At 42.7% G+C, this 13,151-nt stretch overlaps 2 long non-coding RNA genes across 3 annotated transcripts in view; both read right to left on the bottom strand.

Annotated features, from left to right (window-relative positions):
• LOC149126580 (uncharacterized) overlaps positions 1-13,151 on the bottom strand; it is a 486,087-nt gene that overhangs the window by 270,943 nt on the left and 201,993 nt on the right. The gene's annotated exons all lie outside the window — the stretch shown is intronic.
• LOC149126581 (uncharacterized) lies at positions 836-11,322 on the bottom strand. 2 transcript variants are annotated; one of them, XR_016233916.1, is made up of 4 exons: positions 11,042-11,322; positions 7,872-7,930; positions 4,141-4,286; positions 836-1,598 (listed from the first exon to the last, which is right to left on the bottom strand). It is a non-coding gene; the product is annotated as an uncharacterized LOC149126581 (long non-coding RNA). The 2 variants fall into 2 exon arrangements; XR_016233915.1 differs by having other exon boundaries at positions 4,141-4,289; positions 11,042-11,319.

Below are 13,151 nucleotides of genomic sequence, written 5' to 3'. Positions count from 1 at the left end.
TACCCATCCACAAGGCCAAGGCCAACATTTTGAGTGGGACGACCCTGATAGCCTCCCCTTGCTCTGTACAAAATCTGTTCTCAAAAATGTGGATCAAGATGAGGATGAAGATGATGAAGATGAAAAAGATAACCGCAGAAGTTGTCAAAATCCTGTTACCTTCATACCTATCTGGAGCAGGAGCATTTGATAGTGGAAACAGGCCTGGCCCTCAGGTGGGTAACAAGAGTTCAGAGAGGCCACTGCCAGATTGGGACCCTCTTGGAAAGACGCAGAGGGTCTCAGATGCAGACATCACCTATTTTAAATGTTTCCCGGGGCAGTTGCTAATTTTTGTTCTAAATAGTTTGCTCATGGTAAAAGTGATCCACAGGAAATAAGGAGCACAAAATTCTGGCTTCAATTTTCAGTGTATCTAGTAGCTTAAATCAGTCTGGATGCTTTTGAGTGGGGTATTGTTTACATTTAGTCAAGCAAATCAATATACAGTTTCTTACCAGATATTAACATGGGCATTTATTAACAAAGACAATTGTAAGATGGAACCAAACTCTGGTAAAGCTTTTTAAAATCTGTAACAAATTAAGTTTATGTCAACAGTCATTATTTATAACCTGAATTCACAGATATATTAGATGATACCTTAAAAGGAATTTATACTAATTGGCTGCTTTAGCATTAATAAAGTATATAAAATTCTAGACATGGTACAATTTTTGAAAGGAATAAACCATAACCATTTTCTAGTTCTTTTATAAAATAGCTGAAGATACTAAGTTAATCTATTTCTTTCTGAGTCCCTCATAATAGATTCATTTGCTTCCATGCTCATCACAAATTTCTAAATGCTTCTCTAAGATTAGCTATCTTAATGATTGTTGTTCTTCATCCATTTTAAATGTGTGTGTGTTTTCCAGAACAACAGCCACGGGTCTAAAGGTAGGCAAATCAGTTCTCTTAAGGGAGCAACAGTAATTAAATTATTGTACCGCCACCCCTTGAGCCGTAATTTGAAAAGATGAAAGCTTAATTTTTCCATCAGTAAAGTCAATTTCATCCAAGCTGTTTTTCAGAGTGCCACATGCATTTAAAAATTACATGTTTAATCAGGAGCGAACGGCATTTAAACCCCTTATCACAATAACATGGACGGATTGTAAATTTATGGAGCATTTTCATGACAGAAAACGAAGTCTTTTCAAAATATATCCAGAAATCATCAGGCAAACAGGGCAGTATGGAAGCAAAACACCCACCGTGTGAGTCTACGGCAGAAAGGTCCCTAATAAATTAGAGTAAATAGCAGCTGAACTCTCCTCACCTTGGCTTATCTGTACAACGTAGCAAGGAAAGAAAGTTAGCATTAATTGGTGTGCTCAAAGGAACAGGCACTTAGAGCAATTAAGTCAGATGCAGAAAAACAGCTCCGCATTGAAAAGCTGACAGCAGGACTCGGGCACAATATACGTAATGAGTGGCTGAGGATTTTAATGGATGGAGGCCTGGAGACTAATGGACAATTAATGTAAAACAGATGACTTCCCTTGGAGATGACAGTCTTTGGAAAGGCACTTCACCTGCTGCTCAAACGAACACAGCTACAGAGAAATGAAAAGAGGAACGTGGTCTTATTGAACTGTGCTAGAGCTGGCATTTGTGTCCCTGCTTTCTCCTTGAATATTTTCAAAAACCAGGTCAGGAATTTAACAGTTGCCTGCAGCTCGTGGTGCCAGCCCCCTCCCTTGGCCTCCTGCCATCTCGGATGGCCTGAGCCTTCTAGCTGTCTCTTCCGCCTGTCTAGGAGCTGCCCTGGGGCTCACCTTGTTTCACAGGGCAAAAGAAGACAGGGCACAATCCAGTGTTGCAGCCCACCTTTTAACATGTCATCAAACCACCCCGACATAGGAACTTCAGTAAATATAGATATATTGCTGCATTTCTTAAAAATTTTAGAACATAGTTGCTCTTCAAGCTCAGCTGTTTCAGTTATGCTTACTGAAGTCAGATAGCTGGAATCTTTCCAATCTGAGGTCTATAGCCACACCCAGGGTCTTCCTGGTCAGTACTTAGGTACCAAAAGCAGGTATTTAAATCACCTGTTTGGAAAGAGAAGTCTATTCCGTCTAGACATAGTGTTTCAATGGCATTTAAGCTTCCATGTGATCCGCCACAAAGCCTATTAAACCCAGACACAAACTCAACAGTGTCAGTGGGACAGGAGCCAATGGCCAATATAAGAGAGAGGAAGAAGGAGAAGACAACGAATATTGTTGCTCTATCCTAGTGGGAAGTGGGATTGCAATGAGCTATACTTTCATGATTCAACCAAAGCCTTGATCATCTTCTATCTCTTCCATCCCTGTGCTCAACCCTCAGAAAATGAGTGCTTTTAAGTGATTTAAGTCACTGGGCCTTTCACCCCATCTCCGCCCCTACTCATTCTGAATGTACCAGCATTAGTAATTCATCATTCATTCTCCTCTCATTTTTCTTGCATTTTCTCAGAACAGTGTATTTCAGTTAGAAATTAGAGGAAAGCAACCCACAGGGCTAATTAACATCCTTGGGTGATTGTCTGAAGACTCTCAGAAGTCCTTGTATACTAAAAAAAAACCGTTTTACATGCATCTCCAACTGATAGAATTTCTGTGAGATTGGCAGGTATTTGATGTAATGGTTAAGACACTGCGTTAAGACACATCCCATAAATAGAGCACCTGGTTCTAGTCCTGGCTCCTGAACTTCCAATCCAGTTTCTCACTATTGTGCACATTTGGGAGACAGATGAGGGCTCAAACTTCAGTCCCTGCCATCCACATGGGAGACCTGGATGGAGTTCCAGGCTCTTGGCTTCACCCTGGCTTTCCCTGGCTGCCTTTCAAGCAAAATGAAAATAGATTTAAAAAAATTCCAAATTTCTGTGAAAAAACATCAAGCAAACATTCCAGATGTGGAATTCAAAAGTGTCTTCATACAAGGGTGCTTCTGAAGGTTTATGGAAATAGAATGAAAAGACAAGTTTATTTTGGTGCAAAAATTTTTGGAATTGTGTGTGTGTATTTTTAGGGTCTTCAAAAAAACCTCAGGGAAAGTGAATACTCTGAAAAAATTCAGTGGTTTTCCATTTTCTCTGCATCTAAATAAACTTACCTTTTAAGTCCATTTCCCATACATTTTTTAAATTGCTCTTGTGTATAGGAGAAGTGTAAAAGGATATTAGTTATGGCAGAGAAAAGTAGAAGCAATTTGATAGTCAACAACGGGGGCCGGCGCCATGGCTCACTTGGTTAATCCTCCACCTGCAGCGCCGACATCCCATATGGGCACTGGGTTCTAGTCCCGGTTGCTCCTCTTCCAGTCCAGCTCTCTGCTGTGGCCCAGGAGGGCAGTGGAGGATGGCCAAGTGTTTGGGCCCCTGCACCTGCGTGGGAGACCAGAAGGAAGCACCCAGCTCCTGGCTTCGGATCGGCACAGCACTGGCCGTGGCAGCCATTTGAGGGGTGAACCAACAGAAGGAAGACCTTTCTCTCTGTCTCTCTCTCACTGTTTAACTCTGTCAAATTAAAAAAAAAAAGTCAACAACCAAAAAATTCCTAAAATGTAGCATGTTCATATGGTGTAATAGTATGGAGGACTTGTATGTTTCTATTAGAAATCTATAAAAAGTCACTCCTTCCCTCCCAGCCCAGCTGGGCACTCTGCAGGGCACAGTCAGGCAGAGCGGTATTTGCAGGGCTCGGTTTATAAGCCCCGCTCATCCTTCCTGAGGGAACACATGGTTGGGGTTGGGGAAGAACTTAGTCCAAACCACAGATATTAATACATGGAAGTTGTGTGTGTTAAACCAGAAACTTGGGCAGTGGGTGTGGCATTTACTCAGTTGAATAGGTAAGAAATAGCTCATGACTGTCTTCAAATCAAATCATAGGACTTCCATGTCCTGTGTCACTGAGTTGGCAAGAACCTCTTCCTGAGTTCTTGGGCTCCTTTCCTCCTGCCTGTGTGTACAAAAAGTCTGGAGGATCTCTTGGGTGCCCAGGACATCCCGTGGTCCCTGTGTGTCACCGGTGCTACAAAGCTCCAGAAGAGGTTGGCTCTCCTGGCTCTGGGCCAAACTGCTTTCCTTCGCCCGGTTCTCACCTGCGCTCAGCTGAGGGTGTCCTGATGCCGGCCCTGAGAGTGACCCTTCCAACAGCTTCGCTGTTCTCCGAACAAAGGCATTCATCTGTCCCCTGCGCGCACACAGACACTCTCCAGCTCAGCCCTGTCCATGACTCAGGTGTCAGCTGCTGAGAGAGAAGGGACATTCGCAGGTTATCTGAACACAGCAGTTCTCAGTGTGCAGGGCCCAGGCAGCAGCGCCAGTGTTAAAGGGGACATTTACAGTTAAAATGCTCATTCCTGGACTCTGCCCTAGACTTGAATTGGAGACTCTGGGAGCGGGTCTCACCATGCTGTCTCTTAAGCTCTCTCATGTCCTAAAGAAATTTGGGCTTTCTGCTCTGATCTCACAGCCAAACCCTCAGAGGCAAGGGATCTCCAAGTCCCGGCTACTGCCTGTAAAAAAGGCAGGCAAACCAGAGAGGTCAAAACATCCGGCAGGGAGGTCAAGGCTTGGTTTAGGATGCCCACATCCTGTAACGGAATCTCTGGGGTGGCATCCCAGCTCTGTTCCTGATCCAGCTTCCTGCTATTGCACAGTCTAGGAGGCGGTGGGAGGGTGGGAGTGGGCCCAAGTGCTGGGGTTCTTTGTATTTCCATGGGAGGCCCAGCTGGAGTTCCAGGCTCCTGGCTTCTGCCTAGCCCAGCCCTGCTGTTCCAGGTATTTGGGGAATAAACCAGAGGATGGAGGACCTCTCTCGCTTTCTCTCCGCCCCTCCACCTTTCAATTAGATAAACATAGTTTTTAAAAACCGGAAACCAGAACAGCTCTCAATCTTTTCGATCCCCCAAGAGTAACAACAGCAACAACAACAACAAAAAACCTCACAAACAAGAGTGAAATAGCTCAGGTAATGAATTATCCCTGCCCCTTATCAAGCACACAGTCTGGGTTCATACAGCATAAAGGAAACCTGAAAGCTCATCTGATCCACACTCAGCGACAAATCCTCAGCCTTGCTTTCCATGTTTAAGAATTCAGGAGGCTTTATCCTGAAAAGAGAGCATGCTGAGAAATAAAGGTCAAGTATTCAGACGAGGCTGTTCCACATCTCCATGGACCGAGGATCCGCGGGAACACCTCTGGAATTTCAATTGTGTCTCCTTTGACAAGGATTTTCTACTGATCAGGATGGAACCAGCACACAACTTCCTTGCACTTCACAATTCAGTGTTAAGAAAATACAATTACCCCCCCCCCCCAGATACACCAGACAAATGCTAGTCTTTATCACATCATCATATTTCAACTTTGTTATGAAGGTTTGAATCATGCAAAAGTGGAGATTCCTTTCCATCGTTAAGTCCAATTAAATGTCACTGTTTCCTGATTCATCCTCCTGCTGCCCCAGATTCTTCCAACACATTTCAAACCCGAGATTTTCTGAGCCGCTTCTTCTTTCCTAAGTCATTTTAAGAACCTGGCATTAAGACGTAATTACATGACTGAAAAATACTTTTGAAGCCTGCTCAGTGTGACTTTTTTTAATAGTGAGGTTTCCGGATTGCATGCCTCAAAGGATGATTTTCTGAGCTGAGTATAACTTGAGAGCATCTCTGTGGGCCCATTAGTCAGTCACCTCACAAAATTACACCAACCCTTTCAGGTGCCCCGGGGTAGCTACAATTTAGGAATAAATGAATAGATTATGCCTCATACAGTCATATATTTTAACAGTGTATATTAGCAGCTGAGATTTCGGAGCAGCCTTTGGCTTCTGAGATTATAGTCACAGTTAATACTATAAAATGTAAGATTCGCTTTTTGTAGAATCAAAAACAATTTAAAAGCCAAATGGAGAATCTGCCTTCAAGTTTCACTTGAGGAAACCCAGGCCACAGATCAATTCGGACCTTGAGCAAGGTCACACAGCCTGGCTGCAGTGCAGCAGGAATCGGACTCACCGTCCCCCACCCTGTCTTGCAACAGCCAGTTGGCCCTTTCAGCCAGTTCTTAATTTTCCACGCTCAGAAAGCCAGTCCATTACCTTCCTTCACGTGATTGCCACCTAGTGGTGACAGTGGTCATTGCTGCTTATGCAATGCGTAGGCTTACAAGGCCAGAAGGAAAATAGAATAGAATTAGCTCATCTTTAACATTAATTAAAATACCACTGTTCTGTTAGGCACTTTATTGATACTATCTTATCCAATAATTAACACACTGCAAATGAAACGTTTTTATTTCCAAATATAGGAGCCTCAGAGAGACGAAGGAGGCTTGCCCAAATTCCTGCAGCCTTGCTCCCAGGTGCAGTAGCTGGGTCACGTTCTCCTTCCCTGGAGCTGAGTCCCTGTCCTATAACTTTGGCCTGCAGATGGCTGGATTTCCCCTGGCTCTTAGCAGTCCCCTCTGCTCTGTGACAGTCACCTCATGGAGAGCCAACAAGACCCACGGACACGAGGACAGATGAGGGCGAGGCGTGTGTTATCCAGTGATAGAAACAGAGTAAGCCTGGAAGTTGTTGCAGGTTCTGCAAAATAGAGCTGACAATCAAGCCACCACGGTGCAGGAAAAGCTAAGAGATGGAGAGAATATGAACCCAGTGACACCCCTTGTGCCCCCAATTCCAGCTGTATTTGAAGCCAGCTCTACCCCTGGGTGTTTCAGTTCTAAGTCAGTAAACGCCCCTTTAAGGATTAAGCCAGTTTGAGATGAGTTTTCAGTATCTTGGACTGCAAAGTCGTATATAATACCCAGAGTTTGCCCTTTCTCAGTTCCTTCTTTTTCTTACTTTCAATTGTCAACAAATCAATATTTGCATTGTGCCTATCCTTACAAGGCAAGGATCTGTTTTCTGAAACCTATCTTTGATGCTCGCAGGTACTGAACTTAAGTAAGAATATCACTTGATAAAGTTGAAATCTATATTTTATAATGAAGTTTCTACATAAATTCAAAAATACAAAATACCTGGAAAATCTTTAATTTCTCATCTTAACTATAAGCATCTCAAGAACAACTAAGGAAGTTACGATCTAAAGCAATTACTCTTTCATTAAGCAAAGATTAAGTTAAAGAGAGCTTTGGGTCTTCTGAGACTGTAGCCAGCTGTCCAGGATTCATGTGTCGTTGTGGTGTGGAGCAGTGAGATGGGTTTTATCAAATGAGACATATTCCCTTGAGAATGCCATGCATTTATTCAAGACAAGATTAAGACATATGCATATTTTGGGAAAGATGGCCTTACAAATAACATTTTAAAGGAAAACTCTGTTATCTATTTTTGGATAATAGGAGAAATTAATTTTTAAAATTATACCATGCTTAATGTTCAGAATAAGAAATTTATAACATGTAATTTTCTGAATAGTGTAACTTCTTGGGAGGTGAACTGTTTACAGTTTCAGGAATAACATAAATAACTTGATCCCAGAAGACATGCATACAATTTGTCTTCCCAATATTATGACTGCTCACTGTAGGAGGCTGTTTGTAAGTGATTCAGGGCAGATTGGCCTGCCTAATGACTGCCCTGTGCAATATTCAAACACTTCTCACAAAACTATCCAACAAAGATGCTTTGGCTGCAGCAAAAGAAGTTATTGTTTCTGCTTGTTACTATTTGAAGAGGCTGTCAATGGGATAAAGACATTTTGCAACTGGGAAATCATGAATAGACACTGGAGTTCAGTGCTACTATTTTTGCTGATTTATTTCATTAATGTTTTAGGACTATTTTCAGATTATTGATCAAGGCAGCTCTCACCTGCTGGCCTCCTGGCTCCCCATACTGCTCCTGGTTTCTATGCTTTTCTCCTAGAATAGCTGGAAAAAAAGAGAGACAGGTGGGGGCCATCTTCTGTCATCACCTTGTTCCCACCCATCTCCTCCTGTTCAACTCCAGCAATGTAGCTCTGAGCTCTTTTTTATGCTTGGGCTTCCTGAAAAGGTTTCCTTTCGTTCGTTCAACAATTGTCTGTTGTAAAGCAACTGTCTCCCCCAACTTGCGCTGAGATCCTATGATACTCCAATGAACAAGAGAGTCAAGCGCCCTACAGACAACACACAAGCAAACAAGAGAAGAAACACAACAATACAGATGGGAGTGAGTGTGATCAAGAGAATGAAGTGGCAGCGTGTGTGGGGGTGTGGGGAGGGCTGAAACAGGCAGATATCATCAGAAATGTGAGGAAATGCCTCAAGCAGGCGGTGCTATGTGAGTGGTGTATTTGAGCCATTTGAAAGTTAAGCCTGTGTGGGATAGGATCCAAATTTTCAAACAAGCATTTCTGTGTGCTTGGTAGAAGAAGGCAAAAGTGGGTGAAATCAAAGTGGCCAGGGAGAGTCAATTGGGATAATCATGCTAAGAAATTATGGTGGCAAAGATCAAAGGAGTAGTGGAACCGAACCCCCATGATGTGAAAGCAGGACCCAGCCTCTTGCATGTCTCCCTTAGCCCAAGGTGTCCTTGCCTGCCCTTTATCAAAAGGAATTCATGAACCTGAGGGAGTAATCTAGCTGACCTTGCAAGGTTCGAATCACTGGACTCAAGGAGTCATTTGCTTCTCCAATAGATAAGAACTTGATGGCCAGTGTTGTCCTGGGGTGGTTTGTGTAGAATTCCAGATCTGGGCAGAATGTAACTGCCACCTTCATGTAACCCCCAGTCCAACTGGAGCCCACCTGGCCATCATGAATTCCCTAAAAAGCACAGCATCACTGACCAATCAAAGGAAGGTTATGACCTCCACTGACCAACCAGGAACTTGGACATGAGCTGACTGGGCACATTTCAGGCCCAATTTCAATGTATAAGAACCTTCACCCCTAACTCTTCAGGGAGCCCAGGAGTTAAGCAATAGCTGCCCAGCTCCTGGCTCTGCCTTTTGTAATAAATATTTAATTTCTTCCGCCACCGTGATGTCAGTGATTGGTTTTCTGCACGTTGGGCAGGTGGACCCAGTTTGGGGGTTCCATAGCTATTCCTCCAACCAGTTTGGGGTGTTTGGCAACAGTATCAGTGGAGATGGGGAGAAGGGAAAACTTTGGGGGCATATTTGGGAAGTTTTAGAACTTGCTGCAGATCTGTATACAATGGATGAAGCGAAGAATGGAATCAAGGTTGACTCTCACTTTTTTTGGTTTTGAATAGTTAGATGGATGATGATGTTCTTTATTGAGCTAAGAAAGGGATATAAACGTGAGTGGAGAATGTAGAAAAAGTTTTCTTTTGGATAGTTTTGGTTTACAGTTCAAATTTCATTTGGAGACAGGAGATAAAGCCCTGGAGATCTAATTTTAAAAATCATAGATCTAAATCATTGGGGTGAAAGAGATCACCAAGAAACAGGCCCAAGATCGCGTTCCAGGCACTCAAGTAATAAAAGTTTTAACAGAAACAGGGGAGGAAAGGCAGGATGCACACGTGGGAAAGGTGAGGGATTCTGCTGTGAAACAAACGACTCCCACACCACTGGAGAAAAGAAATCTGCAGGAGTACCATTGAGTGTTCTCAGCACCACGCCTCAGGAGGACAGCAAAATCACTGCTGGGAAGAGGCAGGAATCCTTGGGCAGCAACAAGAAGGAAATCAAAAGAATTCAAAGAATCCCACAGCTTTTAAAAAGTCTATGAGGATTACAATAGCGAATTGTGGGAGAGCAATCTCATTCCTTAAATGCTATGCTGCAGAAAAAAAAGATTCCCTAATCTTCGGTGCACAGCTATGTCTCCGTGAATATCATTTATATTCTCTTAGTGGTCATTCCCACAGAATGCACAATACCTGGGTGGTTAGATCAGAAAGTGCCAGTCCCAACTACTTGTTTCACCACTGACTCTGTTGGAAAACATAAGCAACTGTGGATAATGAGAATCAACTGTACTTACGTTAGCAAGTGATCTTCCTAAAGTGTATCCAGGTGACTGCTACCATCTAATGTGGGCAGAAATGCACCTACCAACTTTAAAAGGCAGATCTTCTTCCTTTTCAAAAGACGAAAAGGAAGGGAGAGAAAAAGAAAGAAGAGAAAAACCACAACAAAACCTAACAAAAATAAAAACATTAAGTATATGTGTTGAAATGTATTTCATACATACCAATTCCACAGTAAAGTTATGTATAGAAGCACTTGCAGTAAATCCAGCCACATACATTGTAAAATATTAGTGTAATAGACTTAAAGAAATTATAGACAAGAGATAGTTTTGATATTAAATATCAAGAATTAGAACTGAACATATTCCAAATGTCCTAACCTACATGATTATGTAACACCTTTTCTCAGAATAAGGTATAGAAAAGTTCATATTTTCTATTTCTTCCATGAAACTATCAGTAGGGGATTGTTAAACAGTGATACAAAAACATGACAGGTTATTATGTAACTGTTCATAGTCATGTCTTAGGAGAATATTGTGGGAAGATGTTGACTTGTCAATGAAACTACAAAATAATATGTATTGTATGATCACAATGTTTGAAAATTATAAATAAGTGCTACAAATGTAATGAGACAACCCTATAATATTTCAAGTTGTAAACTTCAGATATGATATTAAAAGTAATTTTTATTTTCCCTGTATTGTTTTGAAATTTTTTGCATTTTCAGTAAGGATATTATGCTATGTAATAAATAAACTACCATTAATTAAGAGTTTCAGAACTTAACATTATTGTTCAGCCCTAGAAAACATTCACACTGTGTTTATGTAAAAAGTGCTACATTTTCTTATCATTTGCCACCTCAAATAATATTTGTTTTCTAACATCCAAATGAAATGGAGCAAGTCATACTCAAGTCTGCACTCTTGTACTAATTGGTGGCAACGTGAACAATACTTGCAGAGATTACAAGAACTCTTTTTGGTGTGGAGGCAAGATGCAATTTTCATGCAGAAACTACTTCTTTCTAAATGAAAACGAGCCCGACTTACTTCTGGAGGCACGTGGCCTCTGGAAGGCAGAAGAGGAAACTTCCAGGCTGCCAAGGTGAGGTGAGGTAAGCCGCTGCCTGAGATGCTACATCCCACATGAGCAACGGTTTGAGTCCCAGCTGCTCCACTTCCCCTCCAGCCCTGCTAAGGCACTTAGGAAGGCAGTGGAAGATTATCCAAGTGCTTCAGCCCCTGCTACCCACCTGGGAAAGCCAGATGAAGCTCTTGGCTCCTGACTTCTGTGGGGCCTACATTTGGCCTTTATAATATCAGGGAGCATATTTTAAAATTAATATTTCGGGTTCTTGTCTCAAGCTTAGAGAGGCATTCTAAATTTAAACATATACAACACAGGTGATGTGGTAAAAGTTAAGAATTTATTTGGGGAAGTGAGTGAAATACATGGGAATGTGAGAGCTTTATTTAAGGGAGAGGGGTTTCAGAAAGGTGAACCAGGGGTTCCATACCAGGCTCAGAGCAGATCAGCAGCCATGTGCAAGAATTCATAAGCTGGAGAGAACCGTGCAGGCAGGAATGAACCACAAAATAGCACTGCGTGTGAGCAAATAGGGGTGGGAAGCGGCCAAATGGCACACAGGAGAGTAGGGGCAGGCCCAGTGCACTCCCCAGCCTCTTACAGGGGGCCCACTCTGTGGTGCAGCGGGTTAAAGCCCTGGCCTGAAGCACCGGCATCTCATAAGGGTGCCGGTTCTAGTCCCGGCTGCTCCACTTCTGATCCAGCTCTCTGCTATGGCCTGGGAAAGCAATAGAAGATGGCCCAAGTCCTTGGACCTCTGCACCCATGTGAGAGACCTGGAAGAAGCTCCTGGCTCCTGGTTTTGGAATGGCACAGCTCTGGTCGTTGCAGCCATCTGGGGAATAAACCAGCGGATGGAAGACCTCTCTCTCTTTCACTCTCTCTGTAACTCTTTCAAATTAAAAAAAAAAAAAAAAGTGATTAAAAGGTGGGCGTATACAGGTGGGATCAAGTAGGGGTGTGAAATCATGAAGGGGTGGGGGCATGGCCTTCAACTCCCAAGCCTAATTCTATCTCAGTGTTTAACACCTTGTTATTTGCAGCTACTGGGGGAGTGAACCATAGGATGAAGAGTCTCTCTCTCCCTCTTTCCCTCCCTCTCAGTAACTCTGCCTTTCAAACAAATACTCTCTTTTTATTTTTATTTTATTTTGTAAAGGTTTATTTTATTTATCTGAAAGAGAGTTACAAAGAGAGGTAGAGACAGAGAGAAAGATCTTCCATCTACTGGTTCACTCCTCAGATGGCTGCAGCGGCTGGAGCTGGCTGATCTGAAGTCAGGAGCCAGGAGATTCTTACTGGTGTCCCATGTGGGTGCGGGGGATCCAGGACTTGGGTTATCTTCTGCTGCTTTCCCAGGCGCATTACCAGTGAGCTGGATGGGAAATGGAGCAGCCGGAACTGGGATGCTGGTGCTTCAAGCTGGGGATTTAACCAGCTGTGCCACAGTGCCGGCCCCAATAAATCTTTTTTTCTAAAAAAGATTGACCTCTAAATTTTTTCTTTTCCTTTTCCTTTTAACTTTTCTGGTGTTTTATTTGTATTTTAATATTCAATTACAAGTTTTTAGCATTACCCTTAAAACAAAATACCTCTATTCACTCTTCAAATGCTAGCACAATAATGACTCCTACTTCATTAAGTCTTGGGGTTCTTTGTATTTGCAACATATGGTCTTCACTGAGAGGACAAATAATACTTTTTCGAGTTGGGTGAGTCACGAATCATGTTGGGCCTAGAAGAGTGAAAAGGGAAAAATAAAACCCTAAAGTGATGTGTAAAAAGGTTACTCAAGAAATACATATGTGTTAAAAATACGTAACATTACCACTAAGTTTTGCTGACCACCAGGAGTTTAGGAACTAGCAAACTACTTTGATTTCTGTGTAAGGTACGTTCCGGGAACAAATTAGACATTAGCTGAGAAGCTGTGGGACAGTTTGATTACTGTTCTTTTATAGGACAAAGTAACATGAAAAGCACAACCCTTGGCAGGCACCGCGGCTCAATAGGCTAATCCTCCGCCTTGCGGCGCCGGCACCCCGGGTTCTAGTCCCGGTCGGGGCACCGGAT

This window comes from Oryctolagus cuniculus, chromosome 5 (genome assembly GCF_051225735.1).
Source record: "Oryctolagus cuniculus isolate XC-2025 breed Fujian yellow rabbit chromosome 5, ASM5122573v1, whole genome shotgun sequence".
NCBI classification, from domain to species: Eukaryota; Metazoa; Chordata; class Mammalia; order Lagomorpha; family Leporidae; genus Oryctolagus; species Oryctolagus cuniculus.
This window is presented reverse-complemented; position numbering and strand designations above follow the sequence as displayed.